General features: G+C 37.8%; 1 protein-coding gene and 1 long non-coding RNA gene across 3 annotated transcripts in view; one reads left to right on the top strand and one right to left on the bottom strand.

Annotated features, from left to right (window-relative positions):
* The window catches only part of TSHZ2 (teashirt zinc finger homeobox 2), a 267,767-nt gene extending 252,041 nt beyond the window's left edge, over positions 1-15,726 (top strand). For both annotated transcript variants that reach the window (XM_038370231.2, XM_043496205.1), the window contains exon 3: positions 11,846-15,726. The gene's annotated coding sequence lies outside the window, so the exon portion shown is untranslated. The remainder of the gene's footprint in view (positions 1-11,845) is intronic.
* Positions 1-18,789, bottom strand: part of LOC119842291 — a 30,226-nt gene extending 11,437 nt beyond the window's left edge. The window contains exons 1-3 of the long non-coding RNA XR_006275487.1: positions 18,706-18,789; positions 10,639-10,775; positions 8,614-8,745 (exon numbers count right to left, since the gene is read on the bottom strand). This is a non-coding gene — a long non-coding RNA (uncharacterized LOC119842291). The remainder of the gene's footprint in view (positions 1-8,613; positions 8,746-10,638; positions 10,776-18,705) is intronic.
* Positions 18,790-19,629: the final 840 nt, after the last annotated feature.

Genomic DNA, 19,629 nt, shown 5'->3' with positions numbered 1-19,629 from the left:
ATCTGCATTACAATCCTTCTTTTTTTGTTCTTTATTTCTTATTCAATTGCCTTTTCATTTGAAATAGGCCACGAGAAGCTACACAGGGTAATTTTTCATAGGTGATCGACTGCTGAGTTGTGGGTTTACGTAGACAGAGGGAAGGCAGCGATAAGGCAAAGAGAGAGGATTCTATTAGCGAAATGCAGCAGTAATTAATGAATCCTGCCAGTAATTGGGAAGGTGTAAGTCTCTGTAATATCATAATGATAGTCATCCGTTCTGTGCATTCCCCCATCACTCCAAACGATCCCTCATCGTCTCTCTGATCTCAGACACTTAGCCATGCAAATCTTCCTGACAGGACTCTATGTCTTTGTCTCCCTAATTGGACAGTATAGAGTTGTTTATGGATATTGCAGACATTTAAACCTCAGTTGGAGGTTGTTCAAAAATCGTTAGCGAAGTTGCCTTAACAGCATTGTCAAATATTTTTTCCCCAGTTTCAATATCTGTTTTTAACCCAGCCATGGTTTGTGATGGAATTAACATTTTGACAATACTTTGCCTGGTCCCGGGCTCAACACATGATTGTTCTTAAAACATTTTTTGCAGGAAAATAAAAATTACTGTAATTCCTCATCTTCTTGAAGATAAAACTTGAGATAGTGGGGTAATATATGATGCTTTTTAATGGCATCTTCAGTTCCATGGGGGGGGAATTAAGAATGCTGATAGAGACAGTACCCCTTACAAAAATTACAGGGAATTTGTTTGGGTCTGCTTCTGAATTAAACCAGAATAAATCAAGAGTATCTCTGTTGACTACACAGAAGCTTACACCAGTGTAAGTAAGATCAAATTAGATCTTATGTCACCATGCATTGGAAAAACTGCACATCTCTTCTTTGCACATCAAATCTTTCTGTATACAAGTGACCACCAGCTTGTGGCAACAGGTGCTCAAGTAATATATAGTACATTACATAGCATATGCACTAAGAAATTAGAGAGCAAAATAGCCTTTTCTTTTTAGAAACGTAGCATGTATTTCATATTTTTAACTGTCCTTATGTAAAATCTGCTATATATGAAAACAGAAGACTTTCCTGGCCCAGGGGGAAAATCCCAGAAGAACTAGAACATGAGCACAGGGAGCTAAACTGAGTCCAAGAAAGAGCACCAGAAATCAAAGACTACCTCAAGCATTATCCCCAAATGTCAGTCCTACTGAATGTCAGATAGAGAGATCTGAAGAATCAAGAGCCTGAATTTGTAAATCCTTTTGCACATGTGTAAACCTTATTTATGCAACTATTCCCACAGGTCACTGGGATTACTTGTGTGAGCAAAGAGGATCAGATCCCATGCTATATGATATTTGATATCAAATTAAGGTCCTGATCCTGCTCTCACTTATGAACATGCTTATTAGAGCTGGTTGGAATATTTTTGTTGAAATTATTTTTTAAGAAAAAAGTGCTGTTTTCATTCAAATTGAAACATTTCAAAAACATTCTCAGTTTTGACAAAATTTCATTTTAAAATGAACTAAAACATTTTAATAATATCAACATTATTTTGACATTTTCAGGATAGTACATTCTGATTTTTTGTTTGTTTCAGATTAGCTTTTTGAAAAGAACTGCATTGTTTTAAATAAAAAATAAAAAGTTAAAGGTCAAAAATCTGACTGAAATGTTTTGATTTTATCAAAACAAATGTTTCAATAGATCTGAAACAATGTGCTTTTCTTTTAAATTTTGTTTCATGGGAAATCATTTTGTTGTCTTCCATTTCAGAATGGGAAAAAAAAACCAACTAGAATTTGTGGAATTTCCCATGAATTGGAAAATCCATTTCCCTCCCAGCTCTAATGCTTACTTTTACTCCTGTGAATAGTCCCTTTGATTTTATTTAGAACTACTCATAGAAGCAAAGTATAAGTGTTTACAGAATCAGGGCCTAGTTTCATATTAGATCAATATTAGGTCTGGGCAAATGGTGCTAAAATATTTGCATAGATGCACCTAACTAAAATTAAAGAAAGATAGTAAGCAAAGTTTTGTGCATGGGCATGTTTGTGGAAAGAAATCATGCAAGTATTTATTCACATGAGCAACCACACCTATATATCTGGCAACCATATTGAAAGCTCTTTGTGGTTTTGGGAGTCATCCAATCAGGGAGTAATAAAAATACCATGTGGCTTAACTGACCAATTGCACAAAGTGAATAGTGACTTACTTAAAGGGAAATAACCTAGAGAAATAGTTGTGGTAAATATATACTTAATTTAATTACTCTGGTGCTTTCCCAGAGTTCTAGGCCCTTCCCAAAATCTACACCAATTTGTTTTTAAATTGAGTATTGAAAATTTTGAATGTAAAAGACAGACAAATATTTTGTGTTTGTTGTGTTGTTGTAGCTGATTGGCCCCAGGATATTAGAGAGACCTGAAGAAGAACTCTGTAGTTTGAAAGTTTCTCTCTTTCACCAACAGAAATTGGTCCAATAAAAGATATTACGTCACCCACCTTGTCTCTCTAAATTTTTTGGTCACATTTTTGTGAAAATTGTTTCCCATTTTCCAACCAGCTCTGTAATATTTTATCAAATTTTCAGTTACGCATTTTCCAGTTAATAGATTCTCTCACTAAAATATAAGCACGCTACCTATAAGATCCTACCAATATCACTTTTCAGTCTATAGCCCCTTCACCTATGAAATTCTGCCTTTCTGAATTCCTGAGAAAAAAGATTGCATTGCAGTGTGCCTGGAAAGTTAATGAAAATCCATCTCTGGAGAATTAAGGAGGACAGCACAGTCCAGAGTTGACTATCTTTATAGAATTTGGACCATTTGGCCCTCTATTCTATGTTTCTCCATCCCTGAGCTTGCAGAATCTGAGGGGATGAAGCAAAGGTACTTTTAAACCCCTGTTGTACCTCCAATATCCTAGTTAGTTTCAATTCTGTTCTGTTTCTCCTTGCTCCCAGTGGACCATAGGAAGCAGAGAATGGGCTTAGCACAGAGCATTCCAGCCATTTTCCCCCCACCCCCTCCCCACACACACCCTTCCTCCTGGTTCAACTCCTCTCCTCCCTTCACACTCCTGGCCTTCCCCCAGCAAGCCTCCTAACCCAGGAGAGGAGCCAAAAATAATAAAGCCACTCCAGCAGGTTTACACCAGCAGGACGATTTCTGCCCCCGTATGCTGCCAGAGCAGTGTAAAGGGGCCAGAGCGCAAGGGAGAATTAGCCTCTTTGTCTTTAACATTGCATTTCAATGTGGCTGACTCCATGATGCAAATGTTAGTCAAGAGACTGGCTTATATGCCTCCTAGAACCTTCTTCCCCAGCCCCAGGAGATGAATGTATTGGCATTTAGTGCTTATATTCAAAAAAAAAAAAAAAAACCTACCCTTTCCAGCTTCCAAAACTTCTGTTGGTGCAGCAGTCTATGACAAACTGCTGTGCAAAGTAATTGCCAAATGCTTACATAAACACATAAATAAGACAAATAAATTTATTTTCATTATTCATATTTTCTGCTCTTTCCTTCCTTTTTATTTATGCTTTAAACAACACTTACAGTAAATATAAGGATATAAAAAAATGCCTGCTGTGGACAGAAAGATGATCAAAAAAGCCCTGATACAGAGCAATTCATGTTTCTTCTTTACAATCACTAACGAATCTTAACTTGAGCCATGTTATGTTCCCATGTGAGTGATAAGCAATGATTTATTATGAAGTGTCACGAAATCGGAATGCCATACAGTGAGACATGAGCTAGTGGAAAATGTGTTCCCTGTTTCCCAGCCTCATTACTCAAAGATGCAGTGTCCCTTTCTCCAAGTCTAATTTACCTGGCTTTTCAAGGCACTTTTTTAGCAAAGGAAACATACGGGGAATGAAATGTCCAACCCTGACTAGCCTTGATGTCCACCAGTATCACCAAATATATTACAATACTGGGTCACTAGGCCTTCCTGGAAGCCAAAAAGTATGGTCAGCTTTTCAGTCCCGAAAGATATTACTCAAAAAGCAATTGCTTGGGGTTGTACCATCTATTGTCTCATCAGCGCTGTCAGCGCATGAAAAGGAAATAAAGCAGGCATGTGAGGAGGAGTCAAAAGGAGAAGTTTTCTTTATGCTTTGGGCTTTCTCGTAGTCTCTAATGATTCCCTTCTCCCCAGGATCCTAATTCAAGCAACTGGCATGTGGTATATTTTGCAGATAAATCAGCAATGGAAAAGTATGTGCAGCTCTGGCACACAGTGTTGGTGATTTAACTTGTATTTGCTCAAGAGCCAGCCAGCACACTGACTATTTTTTTAAGGTGGGAAGGTTTCTATGTACAGGCTTTCTCCAAAAGAAAGAGAAAAGTAGTGTGTTCTGCATTAATGAATGTAGTCATCCCCCTGCACTGCTGACTAGTTCATCCTGCAGAATGTAATCTGAAGAGGCAAGGTGAGTGATTTAAGAAGTCTTCCAGATGCCTTCAGAGTGGGATTCACAGAGGTATTTAGGCAACTTGATACCTTGGTGACTCCCACCCTAAGGCTCTGATCCTGCAAACATCTGAGCTCAACAAGACCATTTGCCTGTGTGAAGTTGAGCGCACATATAAATGTTTGAAGGATCCAGAGCGGTGATAAATTGGCACATACGTTGTGTCAATAATCACTGCTGACTTCCTGACTGGGTAGTTTGAATACCAACTATAGGAGTCAGTGAGAAGACTACGAATAGAACTGAGTGAAAAGTTTCATTTCAAAAGTGAAACTTGCAAATTTCAGCTTTTGGCTGGATTGGCAAAAAAACCCAAAAAACAAAACCTTAAAACAGCAATTTCTCAACAATGTAGTTTTGCAAGTATTTCCCATTAGAAAGAGTTTTTTTGTTTTGAAAACACTTTCTGATACTGTTACAATAAAACTTTTTGAGAAAGATACTGAAACAAACAATTTAAACTGACTGGAATTCACAAACTTCATGGCAAACTCATTTTCTCTGAACTTAAGCAAATCCTTTCATATACAAAAATTCTGCTGATTTTCAGGGGTGTTATAATTGGCTCGGGCTATTTTCATATTTTACTGTGATAGCAGCAGTTGCTATCATTGCAGAAAACATGAACATCATCAGAAGAAAATTAGCTAGAATTTGATCTTACATAAAATGTTGTACAATTTACAAAATTTCACAAAACTTTTTTTTTAAATATTTATGCTAAATTTTGGTGACGCAGACTAACACAGCTGCTACTCTGAAACACCGAGAGTTTTTTTCACAGCTCTGACAATATCTGCTTTTTCAGAGAAATATCTGTGTGGTGTTCCATTCTGAGCTATTGTGAGCAAACTTGGAAATACGAAGAACCTTTCCCAGCAAGGTGTGGGTGACAGGAAAGAGGGAGATTATTGTTCTAATAATTTGAGGGTATGTCTACAATGCACTGAGTCTCAGATTCTGGATCAGTTGACTGGGGTTTGTGGAGCTCAGGCTGTGGAACCATTCCTGTTTGGGCTGGAATCCCAGCTCTGAAACCTGGTGGGGAGGGAGGATCTCAGATCCCCAGCTCCAGCTCAAGGCTGAGCATCTACACTGGTATTTTTAAACCCACAGCCCGAGCCCCGTGAGCCAAGTCAATGCCCCTCTGAGGCTCTGAGACTTGGCGCCATGGGTTTTTCCATGCAGTGTAGATATACCCTTTGTTAAAACTTATCACTGTGCCTTCCCACTGTCCCCACACATCCTGGTCAGAGGGGAAGATCAGCAAAGAAATCTACATTTACCTCAAATTTCACTTTTCTGTCTATGGCCCCCATGACTGTCATATCTGAGTGCCTCACAATCTTTTATGTATTTATCCTCACCACAACCCTGTGACATAGGAAAGTACTATTATTCCCATTTTACAGATGGAGAAATGAAAGACTAGGGGAAATTAATGGGACATAGGCACCTAAATACTTTTTGAGGATCTGGCCTAAGTGACTAGCCCATGGTCACACAAGATGTCTGTGGCAGAGAAGGGATTTGAACCCAGACCTCCCAAGTCCCAGTGCCTGAACCAACTGTATTCTCTCCCTCCCTCTCTCTCTCTCTCTCTCTCTCTCTCTCATTTCCCTTCTAGTTTGGTTTGTAATTCACCTTTAAAGCATAGTCCTGTCCTGAGCTGCTTAAGGTACTTCAAAATGTAGCAAGGCACCCAGTGTCTCATGAACCTTTTGGTGCAGCCCTTTTATTTTTGTATAACCCAATACTAATACCAACACTTAGACTGAAGTATGAGATCTAACCTAAAGCACCCAGAAAAGGTCACAATTTGCCTGTGACCTGTATTGATAGTTGTTAGTTGAAAAGAAACCAGAATTCAACTTTGTTGTCCACATTTTCAATGCAGCTGCCAGCAACTAAGTATCTTCCAGAGAGGGCAGATGGTACCCTGTACAGTGAACAATTTAATTTTTTAGAAAATGCAGCAGCTAGACAAAAAGACACATTTTTTGTCTCTAGGATCATGCTGTCAATAACATCTGCTCTCAAATATACCACAAAATTGATGACTATGCCTTATTTATGGAAACAACAACAAATTATGTTGCCTTTTTCTTTTCTTTTCAAACTTGCAATCCTTGCACATACCCATGTGTTTCTTTCCTGTGTACAAGTGATTAGGGGGGACTAGTCAAATGTCAGGGTATTTCTTTCTTAGAATCATAGAATATCAGGGTTGGAAGGGACCTCAGGAGATCGTCTAGTCCAACCCCCTGCTCAAAGCAGGACCAATCCCCAATTTTTGTCTGTGTCTGTTAGATGTCAGGTGTATTTTTATTTATTTGTTAACTAGCATTTATATTCTAGTGGCACCTAAAGGCCCCAGATGAGATCAGGAGTGAAATCCTGGTCCCTTTGAAGCCAATGGCAAAACTTCCACTGACTTCTGATTTCACCCCAGGACACACACATAGTAAGAGACAGTCCTTACCCCAAAAAACTTGCAGTCTAAACAGACATGTCAGACAAAAGGTGGGAAGAGAAACAGAGACAGAGAAGGGATGTGATTTGCTCAAAACCATTCACAACAAGCCCAGGGTTCCTGACTCTCAGCCCAGTGCTCCAGCCTCTTCCTGACCAGAAGCTGACAAAGAACTTAATGGCTTCTGCAAGCTTGTATTGTCTGGTCACAAATGCTCCCGTTCAATAAAATACTTACACATATGCCTAAGCACTTTGTTGAATCAGAGTCAAAGTGGGGAAATCTATAGCAAAGCTTCAGAACAAGAGAAACTCAGAAAATGGAAGAGAAAAAATTCAATCTAATACATTTTAAAGAGATTATTTATGTTCGCAATTAATGGGCCAGATCCTTAGTTGGTGTAAATCAGCATAACTCCATTGATTTTAACAGAGAGATGGTGATTTCCAAACTGGATCTGACCATGATCTTATAATTGTGATGTGTATTGAAATCCTCTGGACTTTTGTCCATCCTCTTAAAACTGTATTTTCTAGAAAGATTCTTCTCAAATGGATGTAACTTTAATGTCCTTCAAGTGTCTTTCAAATGTAGCTTCCTTAATCTCAGTCAACAAGAACTTAAGATCCCCCACGTGTTTGTTGTCCATAGTGTCCTTTGCATACAGACTGAAGCATTCCAATATCTCCTGGGCTATAGAACACATTTCTCCTTCTTTGTCTTGTCACTCATTCTGATAGTTATATCATGGGCAGCAAACAATTTTTTAAATAAATCATGCCAAGTGCATCTCCCATTTTGGGGGGAGGGGGGGGAAGGTGGAGGGTCAAAAGATTTAGTATCCAAGGTCTTGTGTCTCTGTGTGTGATGTCACAAAGATTTAATATCCAAGGCCCTGTCTGCTCTGCATGGAGATTAAAGATCAGTGGTGAGTTGCCCTGATATCCTTCACCAAAATCTCACCTCTCCTCATACTCCCCTCAGGGTGTTATGGAGTAGTTGATTGCCACTTCGATCATGTATGTAATGTAGTTCAGAAGCACTATAGGAAACTTAGGAGGAAGTGCAATATGGATCTGATCTCAATGAAATCATTGAGAGTCTCTGCATTTGACTTCAGTGGGAGTTGAAACATAACTTAAATGAATGTAAAATATTATTACAAAATATTGCACTAATAATAATTATTTTAACCCATAACCATCTTTGCTGATCATACACGAATTTCTGTTTTGTAAACTAAAATATGTTCTATGAAACTGTAGTGTGCTGTTAAATGCCCTTTTGGAAGGCTACTCCTACTATTAGGCTTTACTATGGATATGCAGACAAAACTTAGAGGAAATGCTTTGTATAATCAGCATAAATAATTTATGGTAGCATATTATTTAGATTGACATACCTTCAGTTATAATTATGGATAACCATACAGCATTTAGAGTCTGTAATATTATCATTAGTTGTCAAAAAAGAGTCTTACATCAAGCAAAATTTACCCAGATCTCTTCTTTCTTACTAGTTGGATATTGTATTTATGAACATTTATTCTTGAAGGAACAGATTTTCTGCTACCATAAAAGTGTAACAAAAATAGGTAAAAAATGACATCTAGAAATAACGTTTGGTAACCCCATAGCAATTACCTGTGTCTTTCTGTAGTGCTGCAAATTAGCATCTTATATCCAACTGTTTTAGCACTATATGGATCTGATCCAAAACTCATGGAAGTCAATGTCTTCCACGGACTTCAATGGGCAGATGAAGTCCTATAAGAGCTAAGCATTATCATTATTAATTAATTATATTATATTATTAATTATTATTATTATTATTATCCAACTGATAAAGCAGTGATAAAACTATTTTAACAAAGTCCTGAAACTATAAGGAAAAATGGTAAACAGATGAGTCTGCCATCATCCTATTGGGTCTGGAGGGCCATAGTTCTTCCACAGGTCCTGACAAACCATTTGTGATATAAATTCCAATGGAAAGGGTTTGATGGGAAAAGCATAGGCCACACATTCTATCATACCAGCTGGATGTAAACTGCAGTACAATTAGTTTAACTTTTGATTGGGATGAGAGAGGCAGATAAAGTGCAGTGCCTAGTGCATGGAACTGAGGGAACTGTAGGGCCTACGATAAACAGTTGAGCAGTTTTGAGTCCATACACACACACCCACACATACACACACAGAGCCCTTAGCTGTTGACAAAGGGTTAACTGTCCAATCTCAAATTGCAGACACACCGAAGAACTGCTCTTCAAAAAGCTTCACAGAAGATTTATGGTGGGATTCAAATGATGAGATGGAGGGTGTTTGCTCTATGAGTGGGAAGGTGCTTACTGGAAGGAATTTTGAGTCCTGACACATCTGCATTAAAATAGATATAACTTTTTACATCTGTTGACAGCTTGATAATTAATGTTAAATAAAAGCAAAGTCTCAATGTCTTTGCATCTGATGCTTCACATATGCTGCACAAGACCACATAATGAACAGCACCAAAGGAATGTTTAGATCATAATTAAAGTTACACACTTTACCTTTTTTGATGTTGAAAGTTGAGCCACACTAAAATAAATGCTCAGGCAGCAACATCACTTTCCTAACGAATACCATTTGAAAACCAACCTCTTATGCTCCAGTCGACTGTTGCACTCTCTAATGACACTCTGTTTCTCTCTGAGACTTGATATTGAAATGCATAAACCTTTGTTCATCATGTCTGCACTGTATGGGGATTCAGACAATACCGACTAAATTCCCAAAGTCCTGCCCTAGCCTGCATTGAGAGCAATATTCTCTGGACGCACACTCCACTCTGGCCAGTATTGGGCCAGTCCAGAGACTGTCTCCTCAGCTTGTATGAGGTATGTAGGATCCTGCACTTCAGATCTACTATGGATCTGAACACAGCCCTAACAAAAGGCTTAAGTAGCATTCCACAGGTGAATTTCATTCTGGTTTAGGTTTAGAAAACTCCCTCCGAAAGCTTGATGCACAAGTTGATGCGGGCTGTGTGCCACGTACGTACTCAGGATCCTTTGTGCTCAGTGATTCTGCAGTTGTAAAATTTGCCGCAGAATCCACCTCTTACTTTCTGCAGAATCTAAGCCCTGGTCTACGTCTAAAACTGGCGACATTGCTCTGGAGTATGAAAAATTCACATCCTTGAGAGATGCAGTTAAGCCAATCTAAGCCCCATTGTAGAAACCACTAGGTTGACAAAAGAATTCTTCTGTCAACCTAGCTATTGCCTGGAGGAGGTGGATTTACTGTAGCAATGGAAAGACCTCTTAAATAGTTATGTTTCTAGCCCTCTCCTCTGTGAAGAAAATCCTGAAAATGTGAAGCAGGAGTAAATTAAGGCAGTGTTGTCCTTCAGTCAGAAAGCTACCTGAAACATCAGCCCTGCAAGGTGTGAATTACCCCATTCATCTCAGTGGAGTGTTGACTCTGAAATCTAAATACAACATTTTAAAGAAGTGAGCTGTAGCTCACGAAAGCTTATGCTCAAATAAATTTGTTAGTCTCTAAGGTGCCACAAGTACTCCTTTTCTTTTTGCGAATACAGACTAACACAGCTGCTACTCTGAAACTTAACATTAACCATTGTCAGCATTTATCATTTTAGTGGAAATATCCATCTACTGTACTTACCCACCGTCTTGACTCTCTGTTGTGCATTCTTGGGTGCTGAAAGCTTGGGTGCCCTCCCCACTGCTGCAGTCTCCAGCTTCTCTCCTACAACTTCTCCATTGCAGTTGTGCATGGTCAATGCAAAACTCTGAATTCCCCTGAAAACATGAGGAGGTTGTAAAACAAACTGAATATCAAAATAAATAACATGGAGTCTACTCTACTGTTGGTAGTTTTCATTTTCATATTGAATTTATTGAAAAATCTCACATTATTTTTAATTTAAATGAAGCTACCATTGGTTTTGCAGTCTGCTGAGCCAGATTAAGGAACGATTCCACATAATTTCATCCTGCTTGCTGCAGAGTACATGGGCCTTGAATAGTCTGTATTTTTTTCATAAACGTGTTTCTCTGTCTCTTGCTGATCTTTTTTCACCCTCTTTCTGTATTGGATTTCACTCTGTTTAAGTCTCTGCTCCATTTTTCACCTTATTTTTGCACTGTTGTATTTTTTGTCTGCTGTTTTTCTCAGTCTCTTGCTCCCGGGACATAAGCCAAAAAGCATTCAAATTTGAATTAAACTTTTTAACCTACAATTTAAAATTAGGTAAAAGTAGCACTCTATCCCTATCCACATCACAAAATAAGCCACTTAGTGTGTTCAGTAGCTGTGGGATGGCAGAATTTATTTTTCATGGAAGAGCCATGGTTTTAGTAGTATAGAGCTGGGTTGTGGGAAGGGAACATTATTTCCAGGAATGACCAGAAATAACATGATGGTGGCCTGCAAGTTTAAATGCGAAGTGGATACCAAAATATCCATTCAGCCTGGATCTTACAACATCCCTTTGATCAGAGTAACACAAGGTTCATTATACTGAATGGGTAATACTCATTGCTAGAGAATGGCAAGCCTAGTACATGTTTGGGACATGCAGGGTGATGGACTTAATGGGCCAGATTCAGATATGGCATAAGCAGCTGCAACAACTCAACTTCATTTGGAGCTACAGACATTTATCCCAGGACACAAATGGATTTAACTATCTTTTTTTTGTTTGTTTTTTGGGTCAATCTCTGTCTTCTGAGAGCCTCTGAATTGTTCTGGGATGTTACAGAAACTGAAGCTGGGAAATTATTGAGAAAAAAATATATTTGATAAAACCTAGATTCATGATTTCAAGCATAATAATATATACATATATATATTATTATTCTGATTACAGGACAAATGCCTTAGTTCCAGATCTCCAGCCCAGGCTTCCTGCACTGAGCCCGTCTCCACGCGTCACTCCACTCCTGACATTGAACTCCCGACAACCCGGACCGAGAAGACTGCCAAAAACACTCCAGCTATTCTTCTTCATCCTCACTAACAATTTGGTAATGAAGTATTGATTTCCACTCCCCTGCTTATGGACGATATTAGATTTTCATTGATAAACTGCACTGGGGCTGTCTAGTCTCCACTGTCCCTTTTTGCTGTCACTAAAACAAAGTGCCACTGAAGTAAGGTAATGACTGAGAACATTGATGTACTTATTTCATCAATTTGTAACACTTGACAGGAAAAAAAAAGTATACTTCTTCATAGTTTAATGTCCAAGTGTGCTACACAAGATGCCGTCACATTGGAAGCTTTGCTTTTCATGGTAATGTCCATTTCCTATTTATAACCCCTTTGGGATAGTTTGTCTAAAGGAAATGTTTCTATTCAGTGCAGCTATTACTGTTGCACCTGGGTTGCTCAATCCAGTCATTGCACTAGGGATCAATACATCACAGTAAGTAGAAGAATTATTAAGTTAAAACAGATTCTGAGCCAAAAAAACTCTGAACAATGTTAATCTTCTGTGCAAGTTGTTCAAATAATTATGCTTAACCAAGTTGCTGCCAAAGATTTGTTTAAAATAGATTATTTTCAGTTTGTTTTATTCCTCAGATATATTTTTTTTTAAATCTTCATTACTGCATATGACAAGACATATGCAATGGAGTGATTTTTAAACAAAAGCACTATTGTTAGATCATTGAGCATTATCGTATATATATATATATATATATATATATATATATATAAAATAAGAACCAAATTCATCTCCATTACTGTCAATGGGGTTACTTTGGATTTATGCTATTGCAAATGAGATCAGAATCTGGCCTTCGTACTGTCTATTGGGCTTGTCTATTACTACACAAAGCACAGCTTACTTTTAAAATCTGCTGAAACCCAGTAGGGTAGGAGGGGAGGGCTTCAATTTCAAATTTGTTCCTGTAACTTTTTTCATTAAAACTTAGAGGTCCCAATTTTAATTTGTGGAATATTCATGATAATAATGAGATCTAATTAAGACATCCATTAAAAGCCCGTTAAAGTTAATTTAACGTAAAAATTCCAATAGAACTGTATTAGATTTTCTCCATTAAATTAACGTTATGGATTTTTAACGGATGTCTTAATTATACATTATTATTAACGGGAATACTATATTACACAGATTAAAATCGGGTTCGAAGTCAACTCAGAAAAGCTTCCAGGATGTTTTAATATTACAAACCTCACATTACCTAGTGCACTGTATGGAAAATCAAGCTCATCAGGCACAGCTTTGTTTACTCTAGCTGAGCATTTGCTGTACAACTAAAGCAACCTATAATAGATAAATTCATCACTGCATTTAAAGAATGAATTTCCTTATTTTCAAAGGACAAATAAGTCTGGATCAAGATGTAAACTGCTACTCAAGATGAAAGATTTAAAGTTTGCTAGGCACAAAATTGAGATGTGGATCTTTTTTCAAACTCAAGATGGTTTGGGGCTTTGCTTTTTATTTTATTTAGAAGCTGAAGGATAAAATAAAAATTCAGCCATGGCAAAATGAATCTAAATAGATTTATAATATTCCTTATTTCTGATGCAGGATGGGCTATGTTGGAATTGGTTGGGAAATTTTGACATGATCCCTAAATTCAACATCAGGAGGGGGGACCTTGTTATTTACCTCCTAGGAAACATGTTGCCCTTATGCCACATATAATAGCAAATTGCTTTTTTTATGGCATGCATAACCTAGATGGGAAAAAATATGGCGCTTGAGGGAAGGAGGGAAAAAGTAAATGAAGTTCCAGGAATGTCATTCTGAAGTAATGAGGCATGGACAGAAAATATACCCCTCACATCATCGGATTGAGATGGCAGTCGAAATAGCTTCATTGAAGTGTCAGCACTCATCCATCAATCAATCATCCACAAGGAAAAATAGCGACAGTACAACGGGGCGGCTTTTACAGGATTTACTCATGGGCATAGGGAATAGCGGCTCAAATGTAGTCCTGACATGAAAAGCAAGGTGCTGATATTATTTTTTATGATGGGAGGATCATAAAGTGAATTGAGAACAGTGAGGTCTGTCTTTGCTTAACCTATTCAACTGGAAATGAAGGAGCTCAACTGGAAATGAACAGAGACTTCAGATGGGTTAAGACTGACGCATGCACTGTGCCAAGCCCTGTCCATTGACAACAAAATTCTATTAAAATGAAATCAATGCATTAGCATTGGGTTCCTCTGGAGCTGTTAAATTGCACAGTCCAGATCAAGGTTATTAAATGAAGTTACGTAGTGTGTGGGAGGTGGGGTGGTCCCTCCAGTGTGAGTCCATCACTACTATCAAATTCCACTTTGGGGAAACATGGATATTTCCAGCACCAAGAATTTTTCTCTTTCTTAATAAATAAATAAATACATCCATTTTGTGACATAAAATACATTTGCAAATACATGGGGCTGGGGCCTGATCCTGTTTCCACTGCACTCAATTGGCAAAACTCCTATTGACTTCTGACAGGCCTAATCCTGCTCTACACTGAAGCCGGTGGAAATTTTGCCATTGATTTCAATGAACGCAGGCTCTATATGTGCAACATTTTTGTTGCCTTTTTTTTTTTTTTTAAACAGCACAGCGGGCCAGATTCTGTAAAGTGCTGAGGAGCTAAGCCCCTCCATTCCATTCAAGTCAGTGGGTGATGAGGTGATACTTGGGGAACCAAGCCACAATATTTTGGGCTGTAGGGCCCTTTGGTTCTCTCTTTATTCACAGACCAGATTCTGACACCCTGTTAGTGAGATTAACCATGAAGATATGGGTTCATTTCTTCAAGAGGAAACTCTGTCTCTACAATCTGTCATGCCTGGACTACCCTCCTTCCCTCAAGCAGACCTTCTCCTTCAGCAGAGAGACATGTAAAATGTGGCATTTGTAGCAATTGGGTAATAGAACGTGCACTCTAATATGAATTATGCTGACACACAATCATGTTGGGACCAGTGAGTGCAAATAGAGATGAAAAGTTACCGCTTTTTCTAGTGGAAGGTCTGTGCTCTCTTTTTTACAGGGTGCGCTCTCTCCTTGTTTTATTTATTTCATTTATTTATTTAGTAAATAACAAGTTGCTGCATGTATGAAAAGATTTCAAAAATGCCTGTGGGGGCTACAGGGGTGGGGAGCAAGTTTACAAGATTAGCGCCATTGTTCCTCAGTGCAAGTTTACAAGAGCTTGATGATGTTGCAGGTCTAGATCTGTTGGACCAGATTCTCAGCTAGGGTAAATCTGCATAGCTCCCTTAACTTTAACTGAACGATGCCTATTTACACCAGAAGAAGCTCTGGCTCAAAGAGCACGAGTAAAGGATCGACACCAGCCAAGAGAACAGAGCCTGATTTAGTCAAGAAAACTAGGTACTGCATGGTCAAGTGCTGGAACAGCTACTTCATTTAGAATCTGGCCACAAACCTTTATTACACCATTCTAAAGCTTAATTATTTTGCCTGCATCACTGTCCTTTGGGAACATTTTAGATACACTTTTGAATTAAGTGACTTTTTTTTTTACAAGAAGATATATAAAAAAAGAAAATATACATCTCTGTCTCTCTTTCTGTGTCTGAAGCAGGATGAGTTGATAGTTTATCTGTCATATAAATCAGGTAACACAGAAAATCATTGCATCTTTTCTCTGTCGCATCTACTCAATATCTATCGTTCTGACTTTTATTCTTATTGGAGATCATCAAAACATTAATTAAAAACCTGGTGATCAAACAGCCGAATATTTATGATTCATGTCTCTGCTTATTAACAAGTGGCGTATTGGTACATCACATATCCAAGCTGCTTATGCTTTTGTACTGCAATAAAGCATTAAGAATTGTTACCCTTCTGTACAGCTTTGCAGGATGTATTTAGAAACCATACCCTCCTTTCTGCCACTGTACATGTCAAAATAAGCCATTTCACCATTTTTTAAAATTATTTTTAAGGGGTGTGTGGAATTAGCAACAGCTTAGAGCCTAAAATATGAGAATTGAAAGTACTCAGCAATTTTGTAAATAAGGCCCTAATTGTCCAGGCACCAGGGGGTTATGTGGGAGTGGAGGGGAGGATATCTAGTTTTTAAAAGCGGCTATCATTAGTTCAATTACAATTTAAAAAAAAAAAAAAAACCTTTGAAAATCAGCTAACATATCCAGTAATTACTTGTCAATGCAACTTCATAAGGATTTTTATTACCTACTTGTAAAATTAGTTACAAGACTGACCTCACTGGCTCCTTTAGCGATCATGGAGGATATAACAAGTCATTTTAAAAATCAATAATTATATATTAACACAGTAAAGGGTGAAGTCCCAAGGAGTTTTTACAAGTTATTGTGTCAACTCTCACATGTTTATAAGGCAAGGATTATTTTCTAGTGTTTTTCCCCCAATCATTTTTAATAAACTACAATAATAAATAAAGTGCCATATTTATTGGCATATAAACCAGGCCATTTATACCACAGATTGATTTCCTAATTTGCTTTAAGAAATAAGGCTTAGGGGAGGGTGGAGTGGGGCTTTGGAAGAAAGCAGGGTGAGGTCTGGAAAGCTTTGTGAGGCTGAAGAAAAGGCCCTAAGAGGCCTGGGGCCTGAGGCAGTGCTTAACTGAGAGTTAGGCACAGCTCAGAGGGGATTTGGCTTATGCAGGGCTCACCTGTTGTCGTTAGTTACTGAGGGCTCAATCCTGCCAGATGCCGAGGAGCAACACCCGAGTGGCCAATGTTTTAGTGCACCAGCCGGAGTAGGAGCACAGTCTGGAATGCTCAGTACCATTTTTATCAAATTTTCCCAACTAGCTCAAGGTTCAGCCCTACCCAGCTGCATAGAGGAAGTTTGGGGTGAAGAAAGATCCCTGCCTCCTTACCCCCCGCATGCCACCCTGCCTCTGATTGCAAAGTTCATTGCAAAAGACGCAGTTGTGCCCAGTATAAACAGAGCTCAGTAGCATTTGTCTTTTGCCTTCACAAACAGATGAATGATGCAATTTATATTTAAAACTCCCTCAATAAAGACAATATTAATCACAGATTCCAAATCAATACAACACAATTACAATAGGGTTTAAAGGCCATCAGTCACCTTGCAGGGAAATTGACATAACCACCTCCTAAACAGGTAAATTTATATGTTGAAAAGGTACTACTAGCATGTGCCCCTATACTTGCAATGAGCCTACATATAACCTGACATATTATTTCTGCTCCTTGAGACCATATTTACGTGAGTGCATAGCAACCCTAACCCATTGACCTCAGTTCTCTGTGCTTCTTATTGCAGAGGACATGTAGATTAGTTTCTCTGTGGGTTTTGAAGAAAGCCATAGTAAATGCAGTGAGTTTCTGTTTCAGTGGGTATAGCTTTCCTGAAAAGTACCTTCATCTGTCAGAATTTTCCCCATAATTTGCAATACTTTATTTTTAAAACAAATGCTAATTATTTTCTGTTGAAAAAATATAGCAAGATGCTAACATGCTCATTTACTTTCCTTAGTGCACATAGTTCTTCAATAATGTCTCTGAAATATTTTAGACAGAAAATGAAATCTGTAAACTCAGGCAAATATTGTCCTGAATCCTTGTTTGTTTTGCAGAAAAAAAGAGAGAGAGTAAAATTGCTGGATTTTGAGATGCATGAAGTATCTAAACAATGAAAAAACATGCACTTTAACGTAGATTTCAGTTTACATTCCATCAAACTAAGGGCCTGACCCAACAACACTTGGAGTCAATAGGAGTCTTTCCATTGATTTTGATGGGCACTGGATCAGGCCTTTAAAGGAATAACTCCATAAATAAACTCTTCCAGATATTTTTTATTTCTTGTAATATTTGATCTCATTCATGCACACACAATTTAGGATTTGTCCTTACTCTAATCCTCTTCAGTGGAGAACGAAGGCTTTGGGTTGTTTTGTTTGGTTGGGTTTTGTTCTTTTAAATAGGATCAATCAAAATAAGTACAATCAAAACCTTTGTATGAATTAATGTGCAACAATTGTAAAATCCCAGAGAGAAGCTCTATATCCATTGGGCTGAGAACTTAGTTTCAAATATTGTTTAGAATCAGCTTTGTCTTATTTGGTTTCAACAAATTTCAGCCAGCCATGATAGACAAGACCAAGCCATATTTCAAGCAACTTTTAAAATTATGGGGCAGATTCTGAACTCATTTACATTAGTACAAATCCAGAGTAACTTCTTTGAAGTCAATACAGTTATTCTAGATTTACAAGGGCATAAGATCAGAATGCAGCTCCACTGTTTCTAAACTTGTTTTTTTAACATACTAAAGAGTATTTAAAACACCGTCATCAAATGCAATCCCCAGCCCACGTCAGATGGCATCTAAGGCTTGGTTTATACTTAAAAAGTTTTACTGGCATAGCTATGTCATTTATTAATATGATTTTTTTTCATGACATAGTTATACCAGTAAAAGCCGTAGGGTAAAAATAGCTATATGAGTACAGTTTATCTTGCTTCTCTTACCTGGAATAAACTATCTTGGAATAAGTACTTTTATACTCATATAACTGCATCTACACTAGAGTTTGTTTTTTTTTTTTTTTTGCTGTTTTAACTTAAGCTGGCAAAACTTTTAAATATAGACAAAGCCTAAGGTAAAGATGCTTTGTGTACCAAGTGTCTGTATAGTATTTTCTTTTGAGAGTATTTTAAAAAGTGAAGTAGCTGTTCCACCGGACTTACCAAGAATAATAAACTCCAACTTCCAGCTCATCTTCATTCTCAGCTGGTGAAATGTCTTCAAGCCTTTATAAAATGCCCTGTTGGATAAAACAGATTAAATACTAATCCTAGCAGGTCACACGTCGCTTCTACTTGAGTTAGATTATCTACCTGTGCAGGCCTTCTTCCCCGCCTGCCCAACCCCCACACCTTTTATTTATTTATTTTTTTGTTAGTACAGATAATATCTTTCATTAAACATTCCAGATGAGATGGCAGGAAAATGACCAATATTTTGCTTTTAAAAAGAATAAAAAAAATCATGCAAAAATATAAATATATTGCAAAATGGTGACTGATTTATCTTGAAATACAAACCACAGTTGGGTATCAGCCCCAAGTGAAGAGCTGTATTTACAGAACTTAAACAGCCATGCAATTATGTCTCAGATGTGAAAGATTTGTATGGTAACGTTTTCACGTACTAAATGGTCCATGTAACATTCAGGAATTACATATCTCTCTGTAGCTATGTGAATATAAGCAGATAGATATAGATAGTTATGTAGATGTAGACAGATATCTAGATATATATGCATATACGTACAATATGCATATATATAAAAAGCATGAACCATTCTGTGGCTGAAGTAACAGCTGTGCACTATTTGCACTGAGCAAAAACAGCAGGAATCTTCAGGGCATACAATGCAGTATTTTGGCTTTATAATGCAGCAAATGCTGGAATGTGCAATACAGGTTGCAAAAGCTGACAAGCTAAACAGTTTTTATTTGGCTCAGGGTACTTAACTATCATATATCTCTGGTACAATATACCTTTTTGTCTAGTGCATAGCCATCATTTATTAATCCCATCCTTTGTTTTTTCCTAATGTCTTGAATATGTCAGTGTGAATCATAAATATCCATCCCTATTTAAAATAA

The sequence above is a fragment of the Dermochelys coriacea genome, chromosome 13 (genome assembly GCF_009764565.3).
Source record: "Dermochelys coriacea isolate rDerCor1 chromosome 13, rDerCor1.pri.v4, whole genome shotgun sequence".
Classification (NCBI taxonomy): domain Eukaryota; kingdom Metazoa; phylum Chordata; order Testudines; family Dermochelyidae; genus Dermochelys; species Dermochelys coriacea.
This window is presented reverse-complemented; position numbering and strand designations above follow the sequence as displayed.